This window comes from Coturnix japonica, chromosome 12, assembly GCF_054131305.1.
Source record: "Coturnix japonica strain WE chromosome 12, WE-NBRP24, whole genome shotgun sequence".
NCBI classification, from domain to species: Eukaryota; Metazoa; Chordata; class Aves; order Galliformes; family Phasianidae; genus Coturnix; species Coturnix japonica.
In genome coordinates this window covers 17,418,074-17,432,825 of record NC_140674.1, presented here as the reverse complement: position 1 = coordinate 17,432,825, position 14,752 = coordinate 17,418,074, and the positions used below count along the sequence as shown (strand labels likewise).

General features: G+C 38.6%; 1 long non-coding RNA gene across 14 annotated transcripts in view; it reads right to left on the bottom strand.

Annotated features, from left to right (window-relative positions):
- The window catches only part of LOC107318268 (uncharacterized), a 150,621-nt gene that overhangs the window by 113,662 nt on the left and 22,207 nt on the right, over positions 1–14,752 (bottom strand). For all 14 annotated transcript variants that reach the window (XR_014933342.1, XR_014933340.1, XR_014933330.1 and 11 more), the window contains exon 2: positions 2,586–2,717. This is a non-coding gene — a long non-coding RNA (uncharacterized LOC107318268). The remainder of the gene's footprint in view (positions 1–2,585; positions 2,718–14,752) is intronic.

Here is a 14,752-nt window from a genome sequence, read left to right as displayed (position 1 = left end):
TAAAGCGAATGGCTTTGTATGCTGAAGAGAAAATAAATTACCTAACATGAGGTATTGTGTTAGCCATACCACAGAACTGTCAAATATAAGAAGGGATTGAAAAAAGAATAGGGTCCAGGTAGTATCTACCTGCACTTTTAAAAAGAGACAATGGCTAATTAGAAAGAAAAAAAAAACAACCATATACTTGAAACATGATTGCTCTTCTTGCATTTGAAGACAGCCTCAGTCGAGGAGTGAAAGGGCAGCCCTAAACAGAAACCCCAGGGAGCCTAAAAGCAGTGAGCCAAAGGAAACCTTTCTCTCAGTGCCTGTGGGGAACAGAACCTGCTCTGTAACAGATGGTCCCTGCCTGCCTTATGACATCTTTAGCAGCTTTAAGCTGAGGCAGTCTGTGCTCAACTTTCCTTTATTCTCTGCCTTCTCTAACAACATGACCACGTGTAAACAGCTCTCCTCGGAATAAAAGTTCATCCAGACAGACCTCCCAGAATACTGCTGTAACAAGGAACAAGGCTCTACACTACAATGGTTAAGACTTCAGATTTACACCCACACAGAGACATTACAACTGGATAAAAACAATGAAAATTAACTCTCATATGGGCTGAGTTTGGATATTCAACAGTTCCACCTGGTTCTGCCTTATCACAAGTAAATAAGCAGCTGCCCTGTTACAGAAGAACCAGCCAGCAGCATGGGATAGTGGGGAGAGAATGCAAACATTAGACTACAGATGGTAAGAACAGGCTAGAACAAGACCCCATGTAGTGCAGTCTGAAATGACAAGTTTCAAACGCGTGGTTATAGCTCACTCATACTCAACAACTGCTGCAAATACCAGATATCAAAGATGTTCATAATTTCATCTCTGACAGCAAACAACCAAATCCCTTTCACAATAGAAGAGACCATGGAAAAGTGAACTCCTAGAGGTCCTCATTAATCCCCGCTGTAACTTGATGCACTTTCACATTACATCAGGAAATACACCTGATCTCCTATGATATTATTCAATATTGAAGTGACTATGAAGGGGGCCATTTCTGTTATCCTGCAAAAAGCCCCACAGTTTCCAGGCATCCTCATCTCAACAGCGACAATGTCAAGGGCTAAATTTCCAATATGCTACAGCTCCAAGTTGACCAGCTCTCTTTTATATAGTTTACATGAAGGTCAGACGCAGCTGTCACCTCTGATGTGTATTCTGCACAGTGATTTTCTGAGTCAAGAAGAAATTCACTAGAGTAGGTTGCTAAACTGAGAAAAATAATGTGAGAGAATGGGAAGAGGCCACCTAAAAAATGAGACAATCAGGCCAGAAGTCCCAGTTCATTTTGATTGCATTGGCATACTTGACTCAACTTTTATAACAGCCTTACCAGAGAAGCATTTTTCCTGTTTGAATTGCATTAAGAAGTGGAATTAGCTTCATAAATATAAATCAGTTAAGTATAATGCAATATTTATGCCACGGTATCTGATTTTTTCTCCTTTAGGATTCCATTTAAAAGGGAGTAACAAGAAAACCTAACGCTCTCAGAAAGAGAGTGGGTTTACAATTTACACTAATTAATTTTCATATTGACACAAAACTAAACCCCTCCATTTATTTGATTGCAGTATGGAAAAAAAAAAAAAACAACAAAAAGCAGATTAAACTTAATAGATTTTTTTTCCGCAACTGGTAATGTTGTAAGAGAAATCCCTATGCTTCACCGACCATATTAACTCTCATTTATTCATTCCTACACTGCCCAGCATGCAGGTCACTGCCAAAACCAGTCCTAACTCCCAAATCCCCACAGAGGTATAAGCAAGAAAAATAGTTCAATTTATTTGAAGCTGTGAAAGGTTCTAATCAAGATCAAGAGTCATTATTCTAGGCACTACATAAAAAAAGCCAACAGCCTGTCCCCTACCAGTCATTCTTTCAGAAAAAAAAACAAAAAACTGCTTGGAATTTGCAAATTAAAAAAAATAAAACCCAACAAACCCTATCACCCAAATCTTACCATTTGTCTAATTCCACATTTTTATTGAGGAGTCTGTACCAAATTCATCTCTGTTCTAACTCACTGGGTTCCACTGTTGCTATGTCAAAACCAAAACCTGATCCCACCGAGTTCCATTTTGGAGTTATCATCAAGGATCTGAAAACCTGACCTGAAACTTTCTTCCAACTTCTGCTGAATCAAATTCCTTTTGGTATTCAGACAGATTCATTTCTCTCTTCCCATCTCCAACAGTAAAGGTTCTACACAGAGCCAATACGCATTGTTACGTCTGATTATTTTAGAGAGGCAGAAAACATCTGAAGAGGACTCACTCCACCGACCTACTGAGGCTCTTCCATTTTGCCCTTTTCCTCAAAGTATTTACTATTCCTTGCAACAATTTAATTATTCAGCTGGTATTTTTATACTGTTAATAAAATTTGTCCATCATATTGATTAGCTTTCTCAGTTCAGCTGGACTCACACAGCAAATAAGATTTCTTTGCAATTTAAAAATCCCTTTGCTCTAGTGACTATTTCTTTTTTTTTCTTTCCTCTAATTTTACTAGAAACAGCAGCACTAATTACCTGCCCTTATGTCAGTGTTCCCTCAGCAGCATCCTCCATTATTGAATTGCTGGTTCCTTCACTGTTGTCATCATTAGCACTGGAGTATTCTTATAAGGAAAACTTCATTCAGGCAGCCTGAGGTTCTTACTTCTGTAACAGAAAAATAATAGTCTCTCAATTAGGATCAGGATGTTGTCTACCCTTAATGAGACAGTAGCATGATTAGAAATGGAGATATTTTTCCATTTCCCTTCCACACATTTAGAACACATTTCAATGAAGCGAATGTAGAGGCTTGTCCTGAGATGCATGTTCTGGCTGTTCATAAAAAAAAATGTTAATTTGTTATCTCTGGTTTGCAGCTTTCTCAGACATCATAAAATCCTAATTCAGTTTTCATTATTTTAATGTTTTTTCCCCCTAGTTTTCAGGCAGACATGGAAGCTAGCTTTATTCACATCTGGCAACAGCGGTGATGCTCTGGTCCTCAACTAAACACAGACACCAACAACATTAGCCAAAAGAAGGAGGATGTCATGGCTTAAGCTACAAGACCAAATTCCTCAGCTTAAAATCTCCTCTCAAATCTTATCTTAGCACAAGAATACAAATACACTGTGTTGTTGTTTTTTTCCATTCACTGGGATGGCTGTTCAACAGTTTTATTTGACTGAGATAGCAGTAAGAAAGCAACTCTACTCCGCTGCTCTTCTATATTAAATAATTGCTTTAGTCACTGCATCGCTTTGTATCTTCCCCATTAGTTAAGGAGATGAAAATACTTATCAATAGTTGACTCTCTGGCTCCTTATACAATCTCATTTTTGAGATAGCATTTAAATGACTTGGGACAGGAAGGCTATGAAATATATTTGGCGTTGACACGTTACTGAGAAGGGCAATTTAAAAAAGTATAGCAGACAAAGGAGAAGTCCAAGACTTCCTCCAGTGAAAGGTGACACAATGAAGATGACAAGGACAGAGATGTGTAAGATGAGTAGCAAGGTAATCGTACCTGCTGACAGGTGAGAATAACAAAATCAGATGGCATAAAACAACACAGAAATTCTGCTTTCCCATATGCAAAACATTGCTGGAGATAATAAACTCAAAAAGATTTACTGCTGAGGCATTTGGCTGGAAAGAGAACCCAGCTGACCACGTTTAAGCACCCTTGAGCTTTGCAAGGGGACTAAAGCCTAATTTAAACCCAAACAGGTGTGTGATCCAAGTTGTCAAGAACTGGTTGTGCAGCAATTAGCTCAGTGCTGGCACAGCTGGTGAGGGTCTCACTAAAAAATAGGACTTTTTTCTATCTGTCACACACTGCCCGTTCTTGGAGGATAACTTTGTGCTCTTCTCTGTCCTAACAGGAGGTTTGAGAGATTGTCTAAAGTCAAAGAGCTGCCTGTTATCCCTACAGTGCTCAGTGCACTACAGCTGACAGCATTTAAATTTAGCCAGTGCTAAACCCTGAGCATTTCTTACATACCAGCATGCAGGTAAACATTATCCTGTGAATATCACTGTGTATAGGTGAAATAATACAAGTGTATAGTTGTAATTACAGAGTAAATAGCCAGAAGGTATCTAAGACAAGACTCACCAGTGCTGAGGCTTTCAGTCGAGATGGATGCTCACCAATGTTAAGGCTCGCCACAAAAACTCCATGAAGGAGCAATCTCCAGAAAGAGATACTACCTTAGTGGTGGTCAGCCCTCAAATGGGATCTAGGAGAGGTGGAGACAAGCTCCACCCCCTTCCTGGAGCACAGCTGAATTACCTTCACCTGTGCACCCGCAGCTGACTTGTTGCTTGCCTCAGATGGTTAATCAGAGGTTCAGCCTGTGATCAACAGTTTCCCTTACACACAGGATCACAAATTCATAGAAATTCATTGGAAAAGATGTCTAAGTTCACGTAGACTGGATTCAACTTTAATCCCAAATCGCTGCCAAATGCCCAGTTATCACCTTGTTAAAATGCCACATAGATAGTCTACAGAGTGTGCCCTAGGTTTTTTTAGCATGGGAGAAAAGGGGTTAATCTGAATGAGGTTCTGAAGTGGTTTAGTTAAATTGCATTAAGTCATTATTCAGATATTTGTATTTGGAATTAAAATTGCCTTGATTCAATTTCTTTATCTGACTTCCAAAGCAATTTAAGTTAAAATCGAATTAAAGACATTTTATTTCTGAATATGAGCATGTACACAGAATTTAACACAATTTAACCAGATTTCCTTACCAGTGACTGAGGCAGAGAAGGCATTGCCACAGCCTTCAAATGAAATCAAGACAGCTTTCTCTAACAACGCTCCATTTCTTCATATAGTTGAAGTCTGTCTTATGCATTCGGGCAGTGCAAAAGAAAGTGGCAATGTATGTGCTTCATGCCATAACGTTATATAATGCCATCCAGTTCCAGAGGCAGACGTTGGACTATTTAGACTCCATCCCATATGGCAAGACAAATGCTCTCCCAGTTTATTATTAATAGAGCTATGACAACACTGTGACTCAGCACCAGAAATCATTATTTTAAATATCTTCCACCAGAACTACCTTGGCAGGAGCTTTTTTCCCCACAGAAGGTCCTGACTAAAACCTTCCACACAGTGCTGAGATTAGCACAGTGATGGAACAACCTGGTGATCCACTTCCACATTAAAATAAATGTGTCCTAACCTTCAAGGATTTGGTATAGGATTTTGAATTATAGATCAAGGAGAAAAAATTTAATGGGTAAATGTTAAAATCATTAAAGCAGTTTTTCATTGCAAATAAACTGTGAATGACTCATCCCAAGTCAGCTATCAGATGTATCTGTTTTGGTCTTTTTCCTCCCAAAGTACACATAAATCTCTTCAGTCGCATCTCATCATAAGAAGATTGCATCAAAGAGCAGAAAAAAAAGAAAGAAAAAAAACAAACAAACATTAATACACTCAGTAAAAAACATTAATAAAATTTGTAGAATGACTGAACAAATTTGATATTTTTCCACTGTGAACCTATGTTCATTTCCTTCCCCGAGTCTAATTGAAGCCGTGGAGTTCGATGGGCATTTTCCCTCATTAGAGCTCATGGGACACTCTCAGAGAAGCAAATAGATGGAGCTGTCATCCAGACAGACTCCTGCGACTGCACTGTCATGACATCCCTTCCCCAGCCACAAACACCTCCTTCATTAGTTCATAGTAAATACGGTATAGCAAAAGACTGTCATAGAAAATCAAACAAAAAAGCAACAGAGACAGGCATCCATTTTAAAAGGCTTGGGAGTTTCAGCTACTCTGTGCATTTCTCCATCTAATGTTTTGCGTATGCCACAGTAAGCAGATTGGTGGGGAGACTGAGAGTAACTTATCTTATTAAATGCACATAACTAGGAGCTGACAGCACAAGGAAAATCATCTGCATTTGTTAGAGCAAGCATGTGACACGAGCATAAGACATGAAAATGCAACAGCTTCTCTCCTGTACCTCTAGTTGTTAAACGTTATTGGAAGATCATTTCCAACTGCAGATATAATCTGTACGAATTTCAGCAGATAGGATGTTCTCTCTTCATACAACTGCATCCATATGTAAGGACTTCCACTGGGGCTAGAAGACAGAGGCGTGTAATGAGCACCTTCTGCTACATTTCAGCAGAAATTGAGTTTGAGGCCTTAGGAAAGACATTCCCTGTCAACTGCGAGTCTTACAGAATGTCAGTGAGCAACATGCACAAAATAATGAAGAAACCATAACCACTTTGTTCTTAATTGTACCATAATAGCTATGTGAAGATGGACACGAATTTGTCACTGTCTAACATTTCTTATGGTTCAATGACTTCTTTCTGATACTGTTCCCTGGGATTATTTTTTTAAAGCAAATTGAAATTGGACTATGAAGGGACAACCAGCAGAGGCTTACCTATGGACTGCTGCCTCATCCCACTATGCAAAGCCTTCCCATAGAGAAAGCAGTACAGTTATAACAGTGGCAGCCTGCTGTCCTCTTCAGGAGCCGTTGTTAAAACTGCATGAGAACTGTTTCTTTCAGGTTTCACAGATACTTGTAGACAAAAGAAGCGATTAACTCAATTCTCTTGAGCTGCCTTCATGTCCCTGCCCCTCTCTGGTGCATTTTCCTGCTCCTCATTTCCCCTCCTTAGGATTTTCAACCATAACTCAAACACTATTATCAAAAAAGATTAATTTCTACCTCCAGTTGTTCATTATCTCAGTTCATCCTCTAACTCTCTTCACAACCCAATTGCTATCCCTAAATTCAACCCATGCCCCATCCCCTTGGATCTCAGTGAGATGACCCCTTCCCATGCTGCCTGAACTGTGGTTTGGAAGGAGGTTTGCTGTGAAGAGGAATCCCATTTAGACTACATTCTGTCACGCAGCCACAGAGTCTTCACTGCTTTTCTATTTTCCATGAATTTTTTGACACCGAGTTTGAGACAGTTTTAGGAGTGGGAGTATTGTACATCATATTCAGCATACAAGAGCTGCTGGCTGTAACTCTGCTGAAACCTCCTACATCTCACAGGTGGTTTGTGAGCTGCAGATGGAGAATTTCTTCGTAACAGTCTTTAAGAAATCATGCAGCCTTATTCATCCTTTAGTAGCACTTGGTTTTAACTACTTCCTCACATTCTCTACCTTCCTGAATATTGTAGAATTGCCTTCATCTTGAAGAAGGATTAAAAAAAAAAGAAAAAAAGAAAGAAAAAGGAAAAAAAAAGGATGTCTTCTTACCTTCTGACTATCTTCTTTCTCACTGCTACCAAGCTAATACTTTCATTTCAATACTTTGTTTTTTAACCAAGCCCAACATTTCTCACTATTCTATTATAAATTCTCACTATTCTATTATATATTCTCACTATTCCTATTATATATAGGCTATATATATAAACTGTCTATATATATAAATTGTCTATACAGGGAACAAGTTCATTTTGCATCCTCATCATCCACACGAAACAACTGCTTATATGACAACCTCAGAAAACTGACTTGGTTTTGAAGAGCTCAGTTATAATTTCAGGTACATGCAGAGATCATCTGGGCCTTCTGTATAGTGAGAATTACCTTATAATGCAAAAGCATGGCTGAAATTTTCAGTTGAATTCTAATTTGTCTTGCCACACAAAAATAGAATGCATTGCAATTAATATGCAGGGAGCATAAACCCATTAATGGGCCGTGTTTAGGTGAGCTAAAGGAAGTGAACTAAGATCACCTTCAATCTTCTTATGTGCTTTTTGCTGATGCCATGACAGCAAGGAATTAAACATGCAAGGAACTTTTGTTGAACTGTCCAGATCCTGTTTATAGTCAATCAAAGTAGCCCACTTTATCATGCCACTCCTGACATTGCAGAAAAACAGCAGCTAAATCAGAGACTGTCAAACTGAAGTAAGTGTCAGAAATTAAATGATATTGCTGAATAAAAGCTATAATTGAAGTGCACGAAAGTCCCTCTAAAACAGTGCAGGAAACTTTAGATGACATTGCAGAGACATCAAAAGCAGTAGAATTGAGCAGATTGTTTGGGCAAAATGTCATCATTTGAGCTTCCTTGCGCCTTACTGCACACAGACATGATGGGGGACTCTGTAAAGCACTGAATTACTATTTACAGCATTTCGTCCTTGAGCATCATAGTTTCATTAATTCAGTCCATTCAGTGGAACAGAGAGATAGTTATGAGGTCAATGAAAATTTACAACAGATTTTTGTATCCAAAGAGGGAAGGAAAAAAAATAGTGCCTAGCACAGATCCTAAAAAGAGGCAACTGTTCATAAAATACCTGGGCTAACAAAGAGCAGTCCTTCCTCCACAACAGTTAGGATGCAACGTTATTGATCAAGCATTCTAAGAGGTTTATCACCCTTTCAGAGTCCTTGTGATACTCTAATTATGCGATGTAGATTAGAATCTCTAAAAGCGCTAAGTTCCTCGGAGATGGAATTTAGTCACCCTCAAGCATGTCTTATTAACTAAGTGACAAAGAATTGCAAGCAGGAGTTTAAAATTCAGTATTCATTCAAAGGAAAAACAATTTGAGAATTTCAAATACTCCACTAACAGCAAGAGACTGGCAGTATACAGCCTGATTATTTCACATCCTAAAGCTTTTTTTCACCCCTACATTTATAGCGACATCTGCAAGCACTAATAGAGTTCTCTCTAGGATGGGGTTCATTAAGTCAAAGTACTCGAGCACAATGGGCAATGAAAGAATGAATTTGTTTGTGCTCATAACAATTGACAACGACACTAATAGACACGAGTACTTCATTGCATTGTGCAGCATATTCAACATCTGGAGACTCTGCTCTAGAGTTCTGTGCAATCAGTATAAAACTTTAAATAAATACTTGGAAGCATACACATCTCAAATACATATCTAAAGCCTGCTTATCATTAACTGGAATTGCCCATAAACAACTCAGAGTATCAATGGAAGAGAAAAATACTGAGTATTTTTACTACTATGGGCAGTTAACAACTCAGCACAGAACAGTTTCCTTTTCCTACACACGCTATCACTGATAGAACCATTTGAGACTTGATTCAACACTGCTAATGTCAGCGTGTGTCTTCCACTGATTCCCTGAGTTCAACAGCTCTCTCCTCAAAGCATTTTGATTAGGAAGATGAGAACCAACAAGGAGCTATAGAATTTCTATATTGCTATTTTGGCATTTACTTACATTCAGAAAAAGCATCAAAGGACTTCAAGTAGAGAATAAAAGCAAAGGTCCATCTTGCACCCTGGCTCTGATACCAGCTGACTGAGGAACCACATAGGTCCAGTGCACCATTACATCCACACACGGTGGGAAACTCCAACCATTTCAGATACTGCTTTATCATTCATCTGGGAAATAATTTTTACAACTATTTATAGGTGATCGGTGAGTTATTTTCAGTATAAAATCTCTCTTTAAAATCGAATATACCCTTCACTGAAAATCTGTAGAAATAGGAATTGATCCATGAGTTGTTACCCAGGTGAGCAAACCTGGGCTTGCTGTGGGCCAGTTATATTCAGTAAGACTATGCATAGTGAAATTCTGGCAAGATTCGAAGTCTTGATATATCAACTCAGCTCTTCACTAAAATACAGCCATCTCTAGAGTAAAGCATGATGAATATTTAACAGTAAAGGGAAACACTACACTGCAGATTTAAGGCTCAATCTGGCAAATACTTACACAAGAGTAATTTTCTTCATGCTGCTAAAGAAAAATACTTATGTAAACATACTCATAGGCACAAGATTTGAGAGTATGGGACACAAGAGGGAATGCAGCCTCACCAAAATAGAAGCCATAAAGAGACCAGCACTGCCAGAGCTGGAAACAAAACTACCCAGGAATTTCAAGAACCAGGAACAACAACACCAGCCCGACACTGCTACTTTACAGTGAACCAGAGAATTGGATCAAGCACTTCTGGTGGCCACAGAATCATAGGATATCTTGAGATGGAAGAGACCCAAATGGATCACCAAGAGCATCTCCTAACTGAGCTGCTGAAACACCTGTGCATGAACAAAGAAAACAAGCAGCAGCTAAAGCCCAGTTGTGCCATACAGTCGCAGGGTCTATCAGGATTCATGTATCCCTTCTTGCTTCTCTCCCAAAAGTTGGTAAAATCTTCCAAATAATCTGAACTGTCTGACACTTCCCAAAGCTGTGCTCACGTACATTTCCCTAAAGATTGATGTATTAAATTTGGCTACCTTACATCATATGCTCATTGTAGTACTAGCACAAGCAGACGTAGCAGACCAAAGTTATTTGAACTAGTCTGAAAAGGCAGATGATGTTACATCACTTTGGAGCAGCAACATCTTTCACTCCACCACAAACAATAAAATAACCTAAAATCATAATGGCTCAGCTGCAGCAATTCTCTAATTAATTCTCTATAGGGCTGTTTGTTTTGGTTTGATTTTGTGGGGTTTTTTTTTTAGTTTTAAAGATGGGAAGTTGGAATTCTCATTTCTGACTTGTTTGAGACAGGGCTCCTTCTGTAAAAGGACAGTTATTTTAAGGAGCTGAAGCTTTAAAGAAGATGTCAATTCAAATTGTCTTTCCAACCCACACTGAGAAACTGTCATTTTTCTACTGACATTTGGCCCTCCGGCAAAGGAAGAATAAAAAACAACTGATATTTCTAAAGCTGCATGAACCATTTAAGTATACAGTTTCCATTTTAATTTATCTGAAGCTACAGACAGGTGAATAAGTAAAAACCTACAGCAAACCTATAGCATATCCTTAAGCTGTAAGCGGACTCTATACTAAAACATAGATATCTGTAATAATGATCAGTCGAGTTTTGCTGTAAATACATTGCTCTGGGCAGAAGTTTAAATTATATAACAACATCAAAACATTTACCTTTTGAGAAACACCAGATAGCTCTTAGATAACTTCATTTCTCTTCCTTGAAAGGAAAATTGATGGATGCTTTCTATACATTTTATACAGTTAAACTATTATCATATTTTGGTCAGAATCCAAAAGGGAACTCCATGAATCAACACATCCAAAAGGCCAGATGTTTTTTCTGTTACTAGTCCTCAGTAATGACTATGAGACCTTTCATAGGGATGCCTCATTCCTTGTCTTTCTTTTTTCCTATATTTTCTCTAAAGTTTTTCATCTCACACACCAACTTTCCCTCAAAAACTCTTCCTCTGAACACCACATACCAACTCCTCAATAATTCCACCACTCATTTACATTTCAAGAGAAGGTTGCTAGGAGCTCCCCTTGCCCCATTCTTGGTTTTATAAAGAATATGAAACAATGAAATCCCAAGAGAGCCAAGACTGAAAAGGGCAAGTGGATGAGGAGACCTCAAAAGATCATGTAAGCCTTCCATCCACAACCTAATATATCTGGACACCTCACATTAAACAAAACCTTTGAACTTTTAGACATTTATGCACTGAATACACAGAAAGTGTTCTTTATATATTTTCAAGTGCTTTGAAAAATATTCTCAACATTTACTATTAAAACAAAACCCACGTGCACTTCAGTTTCTTTTTCTTTATAATGCAAAGGAATTGTACGGATGAACATTTCCCTTAAAATTTTTAATGTGGTTTTTTTTTCAGCCAATATTCTGGTGCTATTTTATAATCACAACCTCTGCTATTGTATTCCTCCTGCGTTATGCTAGATTGAAAAGTATCAGAGCCACATACCTTAGAGAAAATGTCCTTAAAAGTCTTAAAAAAAGATATGAAATTAAAGAAGAGACACAGTTCTAAGTCCAGGTTTACCATTTTGTGACTCAGGTTCACCATTACGGCTTTCCATAAAGCTGCCTCGACTTCCAGAATTAATTAACAATAAATCTCAGTTCTGGAACTTGATGTGGTAATTCAGTTCTAGCTGAACCTATGTAAAATCTATGGGATTGATGGTTATACCTGCACCATTTCTCCCCCACAAATTTGTTCTCAAAAAGTCATTTACACATTAAAAAGCTTCTTTCTTTGTATCTCTACTGCTTCTGTGTCATGGTATAATAGCCTATTTCTTCTGCTAAAATTGATTACACTACAGAAAAAGAGAAAGTTGCAAGCTTCTGATAATGGGAAAACAGGTCTAAAAACATGTTCACAGTAAGTCCATCATCTAAACAATAGATATTCTCATTTTCTAGCAAAAGCCAGATTCATCTGAAGCGAGATGAAAAATACCACCTGAATAGGACCTGCAGTCTAATTAAATGAATATATTAAAAGTTTCTGGTTTTGACAGGTAAGAAGTAGCTGTCATTCTGCTCAGCACCTTGTGAATTAAACTGCTGTCCTTCATTATTCCAAAAGATTATTATTGCTCTGTTTCTTGCGGGTGCAGTGAGCTAGAACAGCAGAGATAATAGGTTATTATAGGAAAATTTGGCTTTGACATTTATATGATAAATTTGAAGTCAATTAGATGAAAAATACTCCATTAGATAAAGTGAGTGTACCAATTACTGCACTGAAGAGCTATTGCTAATAACATAATTGAAATTTACAGAGTGATGGGACCAGCACTGAAGAATTAGATTGTATAAGCAATGGCAATAACAGGCATGTAAACATTTTAGTTACTAGCCGTTTGGGGGCTGGGGATGGAGGGATTCTTTCTTAGCAGGAATCTATTATCATCATCCTGATGTTAAAAATTCACTCTACAGTTAGTAGCAAAGTGTTTATGTGAGATACCTCCCTTTCTTCAGAAGTTCCAGCTAAATAATAGCAATAGACCTGTTTCAGCAAAACTTACATGCATTTTCTTGGAAACAAAGTATATGTGTAAGGAATGATTAGGAGAAAGAAACATTTAAATTTTCCCAAGCAAGAGAAATTTTTCAGCACTGAATTAATCAGATGTGCAGCTTAATGTAAACACAGAATAACGGGAAGGACTGAGGAGAATATTTTGGTCAAATTTCAGCTGAGAGGCATCAAAAAGCACAGTTTCTATCTCAGACATTGGGCTATGCAGCAGCCTTGTGAAAGTGCCTTGTAAACCTCAACTTACTAGATGGAGCGACATGCAACAAGATAAATACCATAAGAATGTTAGACTAGATAAAAAGGAATTTAATCCCAAAGTTACCAATCATGTTTTAAGCAGTTCAGTATTTTCCAAAACCTCCAGGACAAACAAAAGTCAGAGAGCAGAATAAATAGGCAACATACTGCAATCACTCTGTGTGCGCTATTTTTCTGTTTCCCTGTGCTCGCAGCCAAATTCTCTCCTTACCTCCTTTCAGACCCTCCCTCCCCGCTAGCAGAGAACCAAGCACACTGCGGGTGCTTTGCAGGGCTGCTACTCTTGCTGGATCCACATAAAATAGTAATGAAAGCAGAAAATGCTCATCTAAGGAGATGGGGGTGAACTGGACACTGTGTTTTGATGAAACAGGATGTCATGCTTCTCATGGCTTGCTGGGAACACAAAGCAGGACCAGCAAGGGCTACAGTGTGAAGGCCATGAGGAGCTCCATCTTCACCACTCCACACCTCTGCAGGATCAGCCTTAGCTCAGCTTCATAGTAAAAGCTAAAATAGGAACCGATGTACTTTTGAGTAGAGCTGAAAGGCACAGCTACGGGAAACAAAAAATACCAGCCAGAGGCCCAAAGTGCATATCTTTAAATTGTGTTGCCATCAAGCTTGACTATCAAAGCTGTGTTTTGATATAAACGTGATACAAACTTCAAATATGCCAATCATCTCCACTGACTCAGATGGAATTTGAACGTTCACAGACTCAAAAAAATCAGTTCATTATGTGCCAAACTAGAAGGTAAGTCTTAAATTGAGGCTAACTCAAGGCCCCGAGCTATAATCATTTTGGCCACAGGATATTAACCTGATAAAAACCCCTTTGGTGGGTATAAAGAGTTGGTTCAGCAACATTATGTCAGGCTCAGGAGAAATCAAAAGGAGTGAATTCTATTTTCACATCAAGAAAACAAACATTTACTCTGAGGTGTTATCCCACAGGTAAATAATACAAACCCAAGCAGCAGAACCCATAATCCTGGTTCCCTACAGATTAGCGTCTCTTCTCCTATGACACTCCCTGTTAGCAACAGCACCATTTTTCATCGCCCATTCCTCTTGCCCCAGGAATTAACTCAGCAGGTAAAAACCAATCTCTGTTGCAACCAGCCTGCAGACAAACATGCTCCCCAGCAAATGACTTCCCTGCAGCCATGCTAAACCAAAGCGTACGGTGCCAGAGCTTTTCCTCCAGGACTAATCTGGGTCTCTCCTTCCCCATCTGATGCCAGTGTTTACAATTAGCTTGTGGGAGCATAATCATCTTTCTATCTTTATTTCAAAAGTTGCCAGCTGCTAACTGGAGAGGAAAAAAACCTCAGCAATCACACACGTATTGTTTCTTTCAGGAACTAGTTTAAAAATAAATGTCAGACACTGTTTTCCAGTAACACAGATAAAATGAAATAGGAGATCTATATTACAGGAGCACAAATACGTGCTGAAGATGATGTTGCTTTGTTGCTTCCATTATGAATTCCATTCCCAGAGCTGTCATCACTTCTTCATTGAAATTTTGCTGCCTCCTGAGATTTCTGCAGTGGGAAATAAGGGCAGCAGAACTCCCTGCACGAATTACTGCAGGT